The sequence below is a fragment of the Equus quagga genome, chromosome 10 (genome assembly GCF_021613505.1).
Source record: "Equus quagga isolate Etosha38 chromosome 10, UCLA_HA_Equagga_1.0, whole genome shotgun sequence".
Taxonomy (NCBI): Eukaryota; Metazoa; Chordata; class Mammalia; order Perissodactyla; family Equidae; genus Equus; species Equus quagga.
Genome location: NC_060276.1, coordinates 2214485 through 2229695, shown reverse-complemented (window position 1 = coordinate 2229695; position 15211 = coordinate 2214485).

Here is a 15211-nt window from a genome sequence, read left to right as displayed (position 1 = left end):
GTTTGCCTAAAATTCTATTGTGTAGGATAATTGACATTGTAATATTTATTTTCCTTTGGTTAGTATTGTCTTGGTTTATCTTTTTCTTTATCCTCGGTCATTCTGAATTGCTTTATGTTAGGTATACCTCGTTTGTTTTATCCATCCAGCCTGAGAATCTATTTTAATCAATGATTTTAACCCACTTACGCTAACTATGATTCTTGAAATACTTAGGCTTTATGTTTTATTTCATACGCTGTTTCTATTTTTCCTTTCCTGCTGTGTATTGGATCGTTTATTTAACTTTTTCCCTTTACAGTTGCCCCCCCATCATCCATGGAGGATATGTTCCAAGACCCCCAGTGGATGCCTGAAACCACGGATACTGCTGATACTATATTTTTTCCTCTACAGACATACCTATGATAAAGTTTAATTTATAAATTAGGCACAGTAAGAGATTCACAACAATAGCTAATAATAAGATAGAGCAATTATAACAATATGCTGTAATAAAAGTTACGTGAATGTGGTCTCTCTTTCAGTCCAAACCTATTCCCGAATCTGTGTACCCATCTCTTACTTGCAGTAAGTGGCTTGGTGTCACTCTTCGGGGGGATCCCTTGCTGAAGCCTTTGTGTGGGCTCAATGCCTCCTGGCACAACCAGAACATAGTTTTTGTTCATGTCTTCCACCCACAGATTTAATCTGCTCCCATTCTCGCCCTGCTCACTCCCTTCTGGCTTCACGGGCTGGCTGTTCTTGCCACAGGGCCTTTGCTGTTTCTTCTGCCTGGAACACTCTTCTCCCAGACAGCCACATGGCTCACGTCTTAGCTTAGATTTCCCAGAGCAGACCATGAAATGAGGATTTAAGTGCAAGTAGTTTATTTGGGAAGTGACCCCAGGAAAGCCAGTAGGAGAATGAAGAAGCGAGGCAGGGAAGGAAGGCTGTCAGTTCAGGGTGTGTTAGCAAGCAAGTCGCCGCCGTGGGAAAGTGACTCTCAAGCCTGAGATGCGAGGGAGCTGAGGTGTTTACTCTCCACTCGCCATCAGGCGCTGCCTGAGAGCTGCTTCCAGGAGCAGTGACTCCTGCACATCCAGATGAGAATGCAGCCGGCCAGCATCTCCATTGCAGCCTGGTGGGCCCTGAGCAGCTAAACCTACACTCCTAACCCAAGGAGACTGAGAGATAAAAAATGTGTGCTGTTTTAAGCAGCTAAGTTTCTGGTCCTTTGTTAGGCAGCGATAGAAGACTAATACACCTGTGGCAGAGAGTTGAATGGTGGGCCCCGAAAGGCATAGCCACATGGAAGCTGCGGGTGTGACCTTATTTGGTAAAAGGGTCTTTACAGATGTGATTAAGTGAAGGATCTCAATATTTGATTAATAATTAGGGTGGGCCCCAAATCCCATGACTAGTGTTTGTATGGGAGACAGCAAAGGAGAAGGACACACGTAGACACAGAGGAGCAGCCCCACCTAAAGGTGGGGGCAGATATTGGAGTGATGTGGCCACAAGCCAAGGAACTCCAAGGACTGTGGCCACCACCCGAGTCTGGGAGAGAGGCCTGGGACAGCTGCTCCCTCAGAGTCTCCAGAAGGAACCAACCCTGCCCACACCTTGATCTCGGGCTTCTGGCCCCTGGAACTGGGAGAGAATCCATTCCGGTTGTTTTCAGCCCCCCAGTTTGCGGTACTCTGTTATGGCGGCACTGGGAAACTCACATCCCTGTGAGTGAACAATGCTATAGGACACAGAGCAGAGCTACAGAGCCCAATGGAAGACAGAAAAGGGAGGGAAGATGACATCCAGCCTAAGATTGGGGGACACCTATGGGCAGGTTGCAGAGAAGAAGTAGAACTGAGCTTGATCCTAAAGAAAAGGAAGGCTTTGAACAGACAAAAAGTATGGGCAAATGAGTTAGGCAGGGTAGGATGTGTCCAAGGTACATTTGGTGTTCGCTCTGGTGGCTTTTGTGTGCAAGAAGGGGGTGAGGGCGTTGAGGAGTTGGGACTGGCTCTGCAGCCTGCCTTGGCCTCTCCCTGGGGGCAGCGAGGGCCCACTGAGCAGCTTTAAGCAGGCCGGGGCAAGACACAGCTCACTTCTACCAAGGGCCTCTCTGCTGTTGGGTGGAGGAGGGTTGGGAGGAGCCCAACCTGGAGGCAGGCGAGCCTGAGGAGGCAGTCACAGCGATCCAGAGGAGAGAGGGGACGTGGAAGTGAAGTGAGACAGAGAGGGTGACATGTGGGAAAGTTGAATCAGCCAAGTGGCAAGAGAAGGAGGCAGGAAAGAGCCTCCTCAGGCCTCGAGCCAGGCTAAGTGAGAGAATGTGAGGCTGTCAGGAAAGACAACATCCAGAGTGTTCACAGAGCCCTTTTGAGGCCTCAATTTCATACTGAAGTAGACATTGCTTAATGCTTACTCATCTAAAAGGAGCAGGAAAAGCAACTAAAACAGGAAACAAGGCAGTTATGAGAGCTCCTCCCCGCCCCCCGCCGCTTCTCTGAGCCCCTGAGTAGCTCCTGACGGGCTGAGCAATCCGCCAAATCCGCCCCTTTTAGGCAACTTGCAGTGGCCTTCCCTCCACGGGCTGTGGGTCTGAGTTCATGGGACCTCAGCTGGGCCAGGGCCTTTCCAGTCCTTCCCTGCTCCCGAATAAGCATAATGAAATTTTAGGTACGCAGCGCTCAGCTGTTACAGGGATGGAATCTTCTAGGCCTGCTTCCCAGCTCTTACATTCCATTCAGATGGCGCTGCAAGTCCCGGCAGAGAACAGAATTTCCCAGAGGGGGCAGGCTCTCCCCGGCTGTGCTCCCAGGCTTCTGTCCCTCCTGTACTGCCCAGGCCCACATGGCCAAGGCCAGTGGACATGCGGTGGCCCCCCCAAATGATGTCCATGTTCTACTCCCTGGAACCTGTGATGTGACTTTATATGGGGTAAGGCACTTTGCAGATGTGGCTGTTAAGGACTTTGATATGAGGAGAGGATCCTGGATCGTCTAGGTGCGCCTTAACTGCAATCACGTGTATCCTTATACGGGGGCAATTTGAAAGCGGAAGTGAGAAGGCGGTATGATAAAGGAAGCAGGAGAAATTTGAAGATGCTCTGCTGCTGGCTTTGATGATGGAGGAAGGAGCCACGAGCTCTAGAAGCTGGAAAAGGCCGGAAAAGGGACTCTCCCCTGGAGCCTCCAGAGGGAGCACAGCTCTGCTGACCCTTAATTTGGGGCCAGTGAGACCGATTTTGGGCTTCTGAGTTCCCCCAGTTGTATAAGCCCCAGGGCCCCTCACTTACGCAGGCTCCTTCCCAGGTCCTGGGAGAGGCCCTAGCAATTTCATATTTGTAATTTTATATCCTCTTTCTTAAAGAGGGCCCTCCAAATTGCATAAGCTTTACACCCTGCAAACCACGGGTCTACCCGTGCCCAGGCCTAAACCACCCACTGACAAATGGAACGAGACCCACACGAGTGGTTCATGGTGGTGAGTCCAACTCCAAAACAGCCCTGACCAAGACTCGCTCCCTGACCAAACTGCAGCAGGCTCCTCTGAGCCCTCTTCTCGCTCGACCTCAACCTCGGCCTATAAAGACTTGAACAAAATATGAACCTCGTTTCTAACAGCTGAAGTCAGCATTCCTAGGATGACCCCAGCCATCTTAGCGTACCTGTCTGAGGAAACTCAAGGCTGCTGAAATAATGTCCAGTCTATCCCAGCGAACACCTGAAGAAACAGCCCCTGTCGCCCAGCTTCCATCAGAGGGCAGGAGCCTAACTTCGAGAAGTGCCAGTTAGCGAACCCAGACAGGTTTCACATGGACCACGCCCCCTTTCCCGCCTTTTGTAAGTTTTCACTTCCCTGACTGCCGAGCCTGGCTCGCCGCCCTCCCTGTCCCCTCAGGCTCCCTTCCAAACACCCAGGCACCTCAGTAGGAGTCGGGGCTGTGCTGAGTTCTCCCTGGGCTCTTTCCCCACTGCAATGGTGTATTACCGACAGACATCTGTCCCGACCACATTAACTAGAGTCTGGCTTTGATTCTCTTTGACATCCCCCAAGTCCCTGCCCCTGGAGTATACCCCCCACAAGTCTGCAGGGCCCATATGCCCCTGACTGGGTGACTTTAAGAAAGAAAAGTCATCCTTGGTGGGCCTGACCCAACCCCAGGAGCCCTTCAAATCGGGGTCTAGTGGCCAGAGATGGGGAAGTCAGAGATTCAAAGCACAAAAGGGATCCAATGAGAAGGAGATACTCCTGCTGGCTTTGAAGACAGAGGGTGCCGTGTGGCCATGCATGCAGGCAGCCTCTGGGAGCTGAGAACGGCCCCTGGCAGGCACCAGCAAGGAAACAGGGACCTCATTCCTACAGCCACAAGGAGTTGAACATGGCCAACGACTGTAACCAGCCTCCAGACCGGAAGGCAGCCTGGTGGCAGCTTGACTACAACCTGTGAGACCCTGCGCAGGAGACTCGGCCGTGGCACGCCTGGGCCTTCTGGCCAACAGAGCTCTGAGCTAATAAGTGGATTTTGGTGAGAGCTGCCAAGTCTGTGATAATTTGTTACGCAGCAATGGCTAACTAATGCACTTACCGATCACGACTCGGCCACTGGCTGAAGAAAGCTAAACACACAGCTGTGGCAGGTTAACGCCCAAAAGATGGGGCTCTGCTCATCCTCTTCCTGCAGATTATAGCACAAATGTCTCTTCCTCAGGGTCCCTTCTCTGCCCCCTCTCTTCCTAGACTACGTTTGGACCCTTTTCTGCTCTCAGAGGGCCTGGCATTTTCCTACACAGCACTTGTCCCCATTTGTAATCATCTGTGCACTCCTGGGTTTACTTTTCAGTGTCTGGACTGCGACAGCCATGAGGGCAGGGACCTGGTCAATTTGGGCTCCTGGCTGTATCCCAACGCCTAGCATAGTGCCTAGCACACAGTTGGTGCTCAATAAATGGGATGAATTTATTGAGCCCAGCCACATGGAAGGCGGAGTTGCCAAGGAGGTGGTCGGGGGCAGCCCTGACATCCCCGGCAATGAAGAAAGGGAGCCTGGAAGCGGCTGGGCAAAGGGCAGTGGGGGCAGGGAATAGCGCTCTCTCCCACCAAGGTCACGGGGTGCCGGGCAGATCGGATGACAGACAGAGGAGGTGAGGGCCCAGAGAGGGCATTTGGGTGTAAGAGGTCAGACGGGGGCCGGGAGCAAGGTAGGGGTGGTGGGATGCACAAGAGACAGGAACACTCGAGACAGCTCTGACTGGATGGGGCGAGGCTAGAAGGGCCAGATTGTACACACGGGTGGAGGAAGTGACGCTGTGGGGCAAAGAGAGTGCCGGCCCCTTCTCCTGCCACCGTGGTACATGAGCAGGAGGAGAAGTACGAGGTGGTGGCCCCTGGGGACATCCGCGCCTCAGTCGAGGCAGGAGGTGGAGGAAAAGGAGGTGTGAGGCCAGGGGCGGGGGCACAGTGGAAGGCCGGGTGGGGGCGCTTAGGGGGTAGCAAAGGAGAGGGTATGGAGGCAGTACAGAGAGGGAGTGGGGAGAGGACAGAGGCGTCTTAGTGCCAACCAGCAAGAGTCAGGAGGGGTCAGCTGCAGCCAAGTTTTCCAAATAGACTCTGGGGTCACTGGCAGCCCATGCTTGGGGCTCCAGGTGGGGAAGGTGGGGTCTGCAAGGAGCTCTCCCTCTCCATCACTGAACTCTGAGCTCCATGTCTATGCCCGAACCCCTAGTCCAGGCTGGCCAGAGTGGGGGCCCATGGATGTCTGTTGTCCTTGAAGGACACCTCCTGTGCACAGGCCCAGGGCTAGCAGCGGGGAGGGCCTCAGGCCCCCACGCATGCTCCTTCTGCCCTCGTGGAGCTAGTGATCACAGAAAGGAAATGGGCATCTCACCGGGAAAGAAATGGGGTCATGAGATGATGATGTAGGTGACGGGAGCTCTGACCTGGGTGGCCCTCCGTCACAGAGTCCAACACAGCAGAGCCACTCCCTGGTGGCACCATCTTGGACACACCATTCACCAAACTGACCCTTGCTTTCCTAACTCCTGCAGCAGTTTTGGTCACATGTGCGTCCACGTCTGTGGAACCCTCTCCTGTCCTCTGCTGCTCATTCTGCAGGTTTGATTCAAGGTCACCTGCTCAGAGTGCCTTCCCTGAGCCCCACCCCCACCACTTCCCCCATTAATCTCTATCCTATAGGTTCACTTTGGAGCATCTCTCCCAGCGTGTTATTTTCTAACGTTAGAGTGGGACCTTCCATTGATGTCTACCTCCCCGTGTCTGTCCCCTGGGCTTCCCATAAGCCCCAGGACCCAGCCTGGCACAGGCCGAGCCTCAACACCCACTGGTGGAATAAGTGAAGGGAGGGGTTGTAAAGACACAATGAGGTGAGGTGTGGAAAAGTGTTCAGAGGGGCATCTGCCACAAAGTGCTTTTGGCACTTCCTCGGAACATGAGATCCGAAAGGAATGTAAGTTTTGGAAAGTTGGTAACCAAAGCAGTGGAGTTGAGAGTGTTGCCCGGCAGGCCAGCTTGCCTCACTTGACCACGTGACCACAGAGGTTGCCTCCAGCCCTTCCTGGGCGCCCCTGGTCTGAGTCAGGGGACTCTCTCAGTTAGAACACATGTTACCATCAGCCGATCGAGGACAGCGTGTCACCACTGGCCACCCTCCCAGCCCCTGCCCTTGGAGCTTCACTGACTGACTGAGGACCAGTTCTCAATCTCAAGGCCTCGGGGCTCTGAAACAGAAGCCGCCAAGGCAGGGCTTCTGGAAATGGCTCCTTCAGGTGGAGGAGGAGTCTGCTGGGCTCTGAGGGACCCCCAAGGGAGGTTCCCGGGCCAGTGGGTGAGACAGAGGTGGCCTGTGATGTTGTAAGCAGTAACCGAGGAGAGGCAGGAGACCCCTGGGGAGGGTGTCTGTGGCAGGAGGGGTTCTCAGTCTGAGAGTCTCAGAGTCTAGGGTCCCAGCCAGAGGAGGTGAGGGTGCTGGTGGCCAGTGGGAGGTGCCAGCGTGTGGGCTGTTTGATTCTTTTGACAAAAGATGTCAGCTAGCTCCTCCGGACCACCTTCTTTCTGGCTGGGGCAGTTGAGGACGTAAATAGAAGGCAGCTGCACATCTCACTTCTTCTCCGCCTCCATGGGCCCCGCAGAGACCCCATCACCTGCCCTTGCCTAGAAGTGGGATTGAAACTGATCTTCAAGGCCTCAGGTAGGACCCAGGGCCCCAGGAGCTCTCTTTCTTGGGTGCTGCAGTCTGGGAGCCCCACCACCCTCTACGTTTCACTGAATCTTCAGCTAGTGCAGTTTTGAGAAACAAGCCATGCTTAAGTGCCAGCAAAATGGCTGCCCTCCCACCTGCACATCCTAACTTGAATCAGGGCCAGGGAAGGCCCGTCCTAACATTTGTACATTGTCATGGGTATTCATTTTTGAAGGCTCACTAACCCAATATGGTTACCTGAGCATTCTCAGTGGCCACAATGGATGGGAGGAGCCACTGGGACCTGGTGTTACACTTCGTCTTTGCTTTTGTCCTGGTGGTCTTTTAAAAAACTGTCACCGCAGGGGGCCAGCCTGGTGGTGTAGTGGTTGAGTTCACACACTCCGCTGTGGCGGCCTGGGGTTTGTGGATTTGGATCCTGGGCGCAGACCTAGCACTGCCCTTCAGGCCATGCTGTGGTGGTGTCCCACATACAAAACAGAGGAAGACTGGCACAGATATTAACACAGGGACAATCTTCCTCAAGCAAAAAGAGGAGGATTGGCAACAGACGTTAGCTCAGGGCCAATCTTCCTCACACACACACACAAATGTCACTTCCGTGGGACCCCATTACCTAAGTTCAAAAGCCTGGAGTCACCTTGGGACAGACACCAGAAGTGATGCGGAATTGCCATCCTGAGTTCTGATATCAACAACAACAATAAGAGTGTGTGAAGTCTGCTCCCTCTGCCCACCAACCCCAACATGCAACACGCATGCCCCTCAGCCCCAGCCAGGGCTGACAGCAGGGCCTCCTCTCTGGGGTCAAGGGGCATCCAGAGAAGACCATTCTAGGTGACATTCGCCTTCACAAAGGCCGTGCCCGACAGGCCTGCGGGGCTCCCGCTTCCCCTCCTCTCTGTCGTCCAAGCAGGTGGCCTCAGCCCCACCGACTGCAGGATGGCCGCAGGCCCACACTTAACAAAATAGAGGGGCACTGCCATCTGTCTGATCTCAGGGTGTCAGAGAAGAGACACACGAGCTAGAGGGTGCCTGACAACTGGCCTTGGGCCAAGAAATTAGAAACAAGATCAAACCTTGAGCTACGAGGTTTTGTTCTAGAACCACTGTTCATCAGAGCCCGTTCATCTGAGACCCATGAAGGGCAGGCGTCAGCCTTGGTCCCCCAGTGAGGTGGTGGCAGAGTTCATCAAATGCTCAGCTGGGGCTGGAGCGGTGCGGGGCTCGTTTACAAAGGGTGAGGGGACTTGTATGGGTTTGCAGACCAAACTCACTACCTGAAGCCAGGTCAGGTAGAATGGCTCCTATTGTGACACGTTGGTTTACCAGTGGAACTATCTGCCTAGCTGGCTCTGTGTGACAAATTACATATGTGGAACTTACAAAAGACTCTGTGCCTTTTAAGGATGTGGATTCCAGATTCCACCAGAGGAAAGCCTATTTAATGGTGCAGAATCGCCATGCCCCTCTGTCAAGGAAGGTTAGCTCAGCAGGCTGGGAACAAGCACTCTGCATGTGGTTTTCCTTGCAAATCCCATCTCCCAGGTCAGATGCGTCGTCTGCTGTTGCCTTGGTGAATTGGTATTATACTGTGACCTTGATTCTGAGCAGAAATGTACGTTGCCTTGACCATGATTACACAAAACGCGTTGTCTAGGAAACAGCACGGTTCCCAGAACAGGAAGGGCTAGATCATTCTTGGCTTTGACTGGAAGCCACAGAGAGTTACCTTGTACCCGGTGGGGTCTCAGCTTTTCTCAGGGGCCTCTCGGCTTCACGTTTGTGTGTGTGACAGGAGATCAAGAGAGAGAGGCAGGGAGAGAAAGACAGAGACAGACAGAAAGGGGACAGCACTAGCATCCCTCTGCACACATTGAGAAGTTTCGAGCCAAGCCAAGCTCCTTCAGCTGTTGCTGGGAAGCGGAGGGGGCTGGCAGTGCCCTCTCCCATCTCTTACTGGGAGGCTGCTGGAAAGGGAGCAATACTTCTGGCCTCCTGCCTGGTCCCTATCACCCAATGCGGTTCCAGAGCTGGGGAGGCGGGGCACTGGGGGAGGGCCCCATCAGGCTCTGGGAAATATTGGTTTCCCGTAGAGGGTGCCTGGCTCCATCTGTGGGAAGCTCCCCCGCCCCCCGCACCCCCAACACACACACACCTCGCACCAAGGGCAGATTGACACAAGAGTAGCTTGTTTGGGCTCGAGTCTGTTTCTTTCCCCACATAAACCGTGTGTGTCCTCAGAGCTGGTTTCCCAGGACAGCCATGAAAGCTGCCTTGACCTAGAAAGGAGCCTGAGAGGAGCCTGTGGCCACAGATGCCAGCGTGGTTGGGGAGGCAGTCTCCAGCAGGGCACGCTGAGTGAGGCTGCCTGCAGGGGGAATAGCCTGCACTTGCATAGTTTGACTTCCGGCCCCTCAACCAGGGCCCTTCTCTCTCCCAACCCAAGAACTGCCCAGATGAGGAACACGTCCCCCGCCCCTGGATGGACACATCTGTGGATCAGTAGTTACCGAGCCAGTTGCCCAGGCTGGAAGCCTCCACATCTTCCTTGACTCCTCTCTCTTCCTCATCCACAAGCCCACGCCCCTCGCCAGGCTATTGGGAAACTCCTACCATCTCAACTGCACACAGGAGGCGCACAGCAAATGCTTCTCAAATAAATAATTGAGCTGGAGATAGAGACTGCCATGAGACAACTGGCAAGGAGAGAAGAGAGGATACACACACGGGGTAATGAGTCAGGTGTTCCAGAAAAGTCCAGAGACAAGATCGAATCCACCCCATATCCCAGAACTCAGAAATCCTCATTATCAACATTGCCCAGACCTAGGTGCGTGAAGATAGAAAGCTGGCCAGATGCAGGAACAGGGGGGTGAGGTGAAACTATTTCCCCAAAATGGGATCATCCAGTGAACTTAGTGAAAGACACCAGACTCAAAAGACCACGTGCTGTGTGATTCCATTGATATGAAATGTCCCAAAGAGGCAAATCCACGGTGACAGAGACAGATGAGTGGGTGCTGGGGGCCAGGGGAGGGGGTAGGGGGAGTGACTGCTAATGGGCACTGGGTGTCCTTTGGGAGCGATGGAAATGTTCTGGGAGTGGATAGTGATAATGGTTGTACAACTTTGTGAAAGTATTAAATACACTGAATTATACACTAAAAGGTGAGTTTTACGGTGTGTGCATTGTATCCCAGTAAAAATGAGATCATTGTAGTATACGCTCTGTTTAACCTAAAGTATTATGGTCATTTTATTTGATTGTGAACAAAGAAAAAGAAACTGAAAGAATTGTTGAACTTGTAATAAATGTTTCTTTACAAAGAAGTATTAGTTTCTAAAAGATCCCACAAAAGTTAAGGAATGAAACTGTGAAAAATGCTAAGCTTTTTGCAATATTTGAACTATTACGTTTAGTTCCATGTTCCGACGCAGTGCTTGATGAGTCTCTGCTCTGACAAATGAAGAAGCCGCCCCGCACTCTTCCTCCCACCTCCTCAGTCCTCACCTCTGGTTTTTGTTAGATTATTCCTTTTCTATTGTCAAGGCCGTTATGGTTTGCACTCTGTCCTGAGGCAGACCGAAGCAACCCCACAGTCGTGTGATGTTAGCCCTGCATATCAGTGGGTTCAATGCTCAGGACTGTGCTTCCATTTCTAAGTTCTTTATTTCGAGTCAGCTTTTCGTTGGCTAGACGTACTGTCCAATGGGAATTTTGACTTTCTGCTTTTAGACTTGAAGGACAAGCTGGATGGACATAATATCCTTGGAACGAATTGTCTTGTCCTGAGAAGCAGAGTGGCCTCGCCCACTGTGTTCAGCAGCGGTTCATGTGGAGCGGCTGAAAGCAGCATGATTCCTCCCAGGAGAATTTTCTCCTCTTTATTGTTCTCTTTTCCAGGAAGATCAATGCTATATATATTGCATCTCCTTTGCTATCTTCTCTCCAGTCCTCTGTTCCCTCCCACTTTGTATGGTGTGACTTCTTCAAGCCTTGTCACCGTGTCCCCAGATGGCCGTATGTGGCCTCCTTGCTCATATTTACTCAAGTTGTTCCTGCTCTCAGCGTGGCCTTCCTCTTAGTAATATTTCTATTTTTCTCTTCTGCTATCTTCCTTTCATTTCCTTCTGTTTTCTTATGACCTCTTCTTTGAGCCCTACATCTCTTCTTTAAATTCTCTTTGGTTTTGAGAAATCGTGTTTTCCGGAATTTCTTTGCCTCTATAGAGTTCTTTTTGGGTTTTTTGGTCTAGAGTCCTCCTGGTTTTGGCTCATTCCCTTTGCGATGCACCTTCTATCTGCTGTTTGCTTCCGACCCTTCCCTCTGCTGATTATTTTTGTAATTGTCGCTGTTGCCATTTTATGTATAGGACCCACGTTGGCTTGTGAAGGTGTTTGATTTTGCCAACATGTCCACATCGTCCCCCACTTCCCACATTATCTGACTGGGTCTCCACGATGACATTCCACTGCTCCTGTGGCCTGTGTCCTTAAATTTCATTAATCTAACCAGAGATTTGTCTTCTGTTTTTCTATGACTTTCCCACTGCGACCCTTGACTTGGGGGCAGCCTGACTCCTGCCCCAGTCCTGAGGAGGTGCTGCTGGCCCAGCTGGCTCCCTACCTCTGGCCAGACATAGTGCTATCTGGCTGGAGAGCTTCCTAATCTGTGGTTGGTGTTGTCACAGGTTCCAATGCAGTTTTTCTCTTTGAAGCCGTGTTTGAAGCCAGGCCAGCCCATCATATCTCTGTACAACTGGAGAGAAAAAGAGCCCAAGGTCTTGAAGGCCTTTCCCTTCTGAAGCCGTTCTCTTTTGCAGGCAGCTAAGACAAAGGCGTGAGCACGAGCACTGCAGCTCCTCCTGCTCTGGGCCGAGCCACTCACTGGGAGGCTCTGGACTGGCAAGGGGCCCCAGCTTGAAGGCCTCCCCGGGCTGAGAAGGCCTAGCCCATCTGCACTGAGAGCTGCTCTGTGGGGAAGAAGATGGGAGGGAATTCCTGTCCCTGAGCCCTGCACTCTGCCGGGTGTCATACTTGTGAGGTCACATCCAGCGTGTCAGTTAAAAGTCACAATAGGCCCTTGGGAGAGGTGTCACAACTGGGAGCCAGCCCTCAGCTGGCTGCCCCTCAGGGGCCTCCTGAGGGAGCGGAAGACGGAGCATAGAAGGAGAAGGCGAGGCTTCTTGGGCAGTCCTAAGTCTGAGCTGTTCCTTAAACCGTGACCCACGGCATGAGATTGCAGACTTTCTTGCCCACTTGGAAAAAAGTTAAAGAGAAAGTGGCCTGAACAGCAAAGGCAATGAGGACTGCAAGGCAGGAGAGCTGTGTGCCCCAGGAAGGCAAGGCACAGCAAGGTGCCATGAGGAACCAGCAGTCCGAGACTAGGGGCAGCCAGGGTGGGACTGCCCCAGGCAGGGAGGTCCCTGTGGGTGGAGTGGATGAGGGCCTGGCGCAGGGAAGGCCTCTGGGAACAAGCTCTGCTCTCCAGGCCGGGCTGTGCTGTGCCTGCTGGTTAAGGTTCCTTCGAAAGAACTCCCCCCACCCCCGCGAGGGCTACAAACAATGTACCCCGGGCATACAGCCCTCGAAGTCAGGGCCACTGCTGCTTCGGGGCCTGGGATCAGCAGGGCTGGTGCGAGGAAAGCAGAGACAGCCCAGAAGTGGAGGGGCAGGGTAAGGACGAACTGGAAACCACATCGTGTCCCACCACCTCAAACCTGGACGGTGCAGGTCACCCTCAGGAGGTGGACACAGTTCCCACAGAGCCACACTCGCCCCCAGCCCAGCACTTGGAGAAGCAGAAGGAGGCAATTTGGTGGCAGCAGCAGGTCAGTTGAGCCCCTGCCACAGCAACCTTCTGAGCATTAAAAAAAAGTGACCCCTGTTTCATTTCTCCCTTCCAAATCTCTCAAAGATATCTCCTGTGGTCAACCCTAACCGGGGACCATAAAGAGTAGGGAATGCTGGGAGAACTCATTGCAGCTTAGCCTAGGGGACATAGTACACTTGACAAGTGCTGTCCCCTATGTGAGAATGCCTCCCTGCTTCCTCCGCCCCTCCCCATCGCCCTTCTACATGCGCCTGGGGACATTCACCTTACGCTTCAGAGGCACTCATGTGCCCTCTGCTCCCTGAGGCCCCCACAGCCCTATGGCACCTGTCTCCGTGGGCACAGGCAGGCAGTGCTGGACAAAAGGACCAGGGAGGAGAAACTGCCCAGGCCAGGTTGCTTAAAGAGCAGAGCCAGGAAGCGTCACCCCTGCAGTGGTGCTGGCAGCCAGCTCGAGCACAAGTTCCTGATGCAGCCCCCTTGGCCAGCTTCCCGAGTTCGCCAGGAGCCCAGCACGTCTGGAACACACCAGATGGAAAGAGCAGCAACTTACATAACAATGATGGGAGCTGTCCATCGCAGGAGCAGGCTTGCGCTGCCTCTCCAGCCCTAAACCTTCAGAAAGACGGAGCTCTGGGGCCTACAAGGTGACCACTGGGGCACAGGCTCACCAAGCTCTCCCTCAAGGCCACCCTGAGCCCAGATCTCCGCTTACCCAGACATCGTTGGCTCCCTGGGGACCTGGCTGCTAGGAGAGTCTCTGGAGCCCTGCTCCGGTGGACTTGTTCCCCGAAGCCCAGGGTGGCCACCGTAATGTGTCCACAGAGCAAGACTCAGGTCCCCATGCCAAGCCCCTGTGAGGGAACTACTCAAGGCCAGTTCCCAGGCACCAATTTGGCCCCCCTAAGCAGCCAGCAGGCCTCTCTCTTTCATTGTTCAGGGACCACTCCATAGCGGGGTCCCAGTGGCCATTTGCCAGATAGTGTCCACCTCTGCAGAAGGGAGCTAAGCTGGGGCCAGCTGGGGCGCAGGGCCGGGGGGTGGCGCCCGCAGCATCTGCACTGGGCTCCAGGGAGGGCTGTCAGCTCACCGAGCTGCTGTTCCTGTCATGTCAGCTGCAGATCTGGTCCCGCCCACTGGAAAGGGGGCAGCGGGTGGGGTGAGGGCTTCTCCACTCCTGGGGACTCTCCAGCTGCCCCTGGCTACAGGCAGGGACAGTAAGGGGCTGGACTGACATGGACTTGGACTGCGAGCTGGACAGAGGGCACAAGAGGGAGCCTGAGAGAAAAACGTGAAAGGTGCTGTCAACCATCTGGGACATGAGTAAAGCACCAGAGCTTTGGGGAATGGGGACAGGGTAGGAAATTGGGGACAGCGGCTCCCTCAGCAACCAGTCCGCTCAGCCTCCTCAGTTGGCTGGAGTCAGCCCATGTGTTCTTGCTCCAATTCATGGGGAAGATGGCAGCCGCTGGAAGTCTCAGACTCTGGTCAGAGAAGGTTATACAGGCTGAGAGAGAAGCCACCCTGCCCAGCGCCGCCCCCACACACACACACACACTCACTCATACACACACATAAGCCACACACACACACTTGCTCACCCACACAGATACATGCCACACGCACACACACACTGAAGCTTTGCCCCGACTCCCCAGTCCCAGGGCCTCTCCCTGCTCTCTCCGCAGCTCCTCTCGACCCATGACCAGCGGCACCCCGCTGGCAGGGGTCTGCAGGAAGGCACGAGCGTTACCTGGGCCTCCTGAGAGGGCTTCTCAGGCAAGGGGGTGTGCCTGCTGCTCAGCCCAGATTAGGGGCTCCACTCTCTCCACCAGACTTGCTCCCCTTCAGACTTCAGCCTTAGCACCCAATTCCAAGAGATAGAAGATCAAGGCCCACTCGCCCCACCACTGTCCCCCCAGGGACCCACACCTTAAGCTCCTCTGGCTTGTTGGCCCCCAGACCCATCCTGGAGAGGTTAAGCACGTCCTTCCCAACTCCCAGCCACAAGCAGGTGCTCCACTACAGACGCCTGCTCCTGCAGGGGGTGGGTGCTGTTAGCAGGTGTCACTGGGAGACCCCTGTGCCATGAGCAGTCTTTATCAATCACATCATACTGTGGCCGATGGAAGCACAGAGGGAATGAGCTGAAGGATGGCGGGCGTCTCATG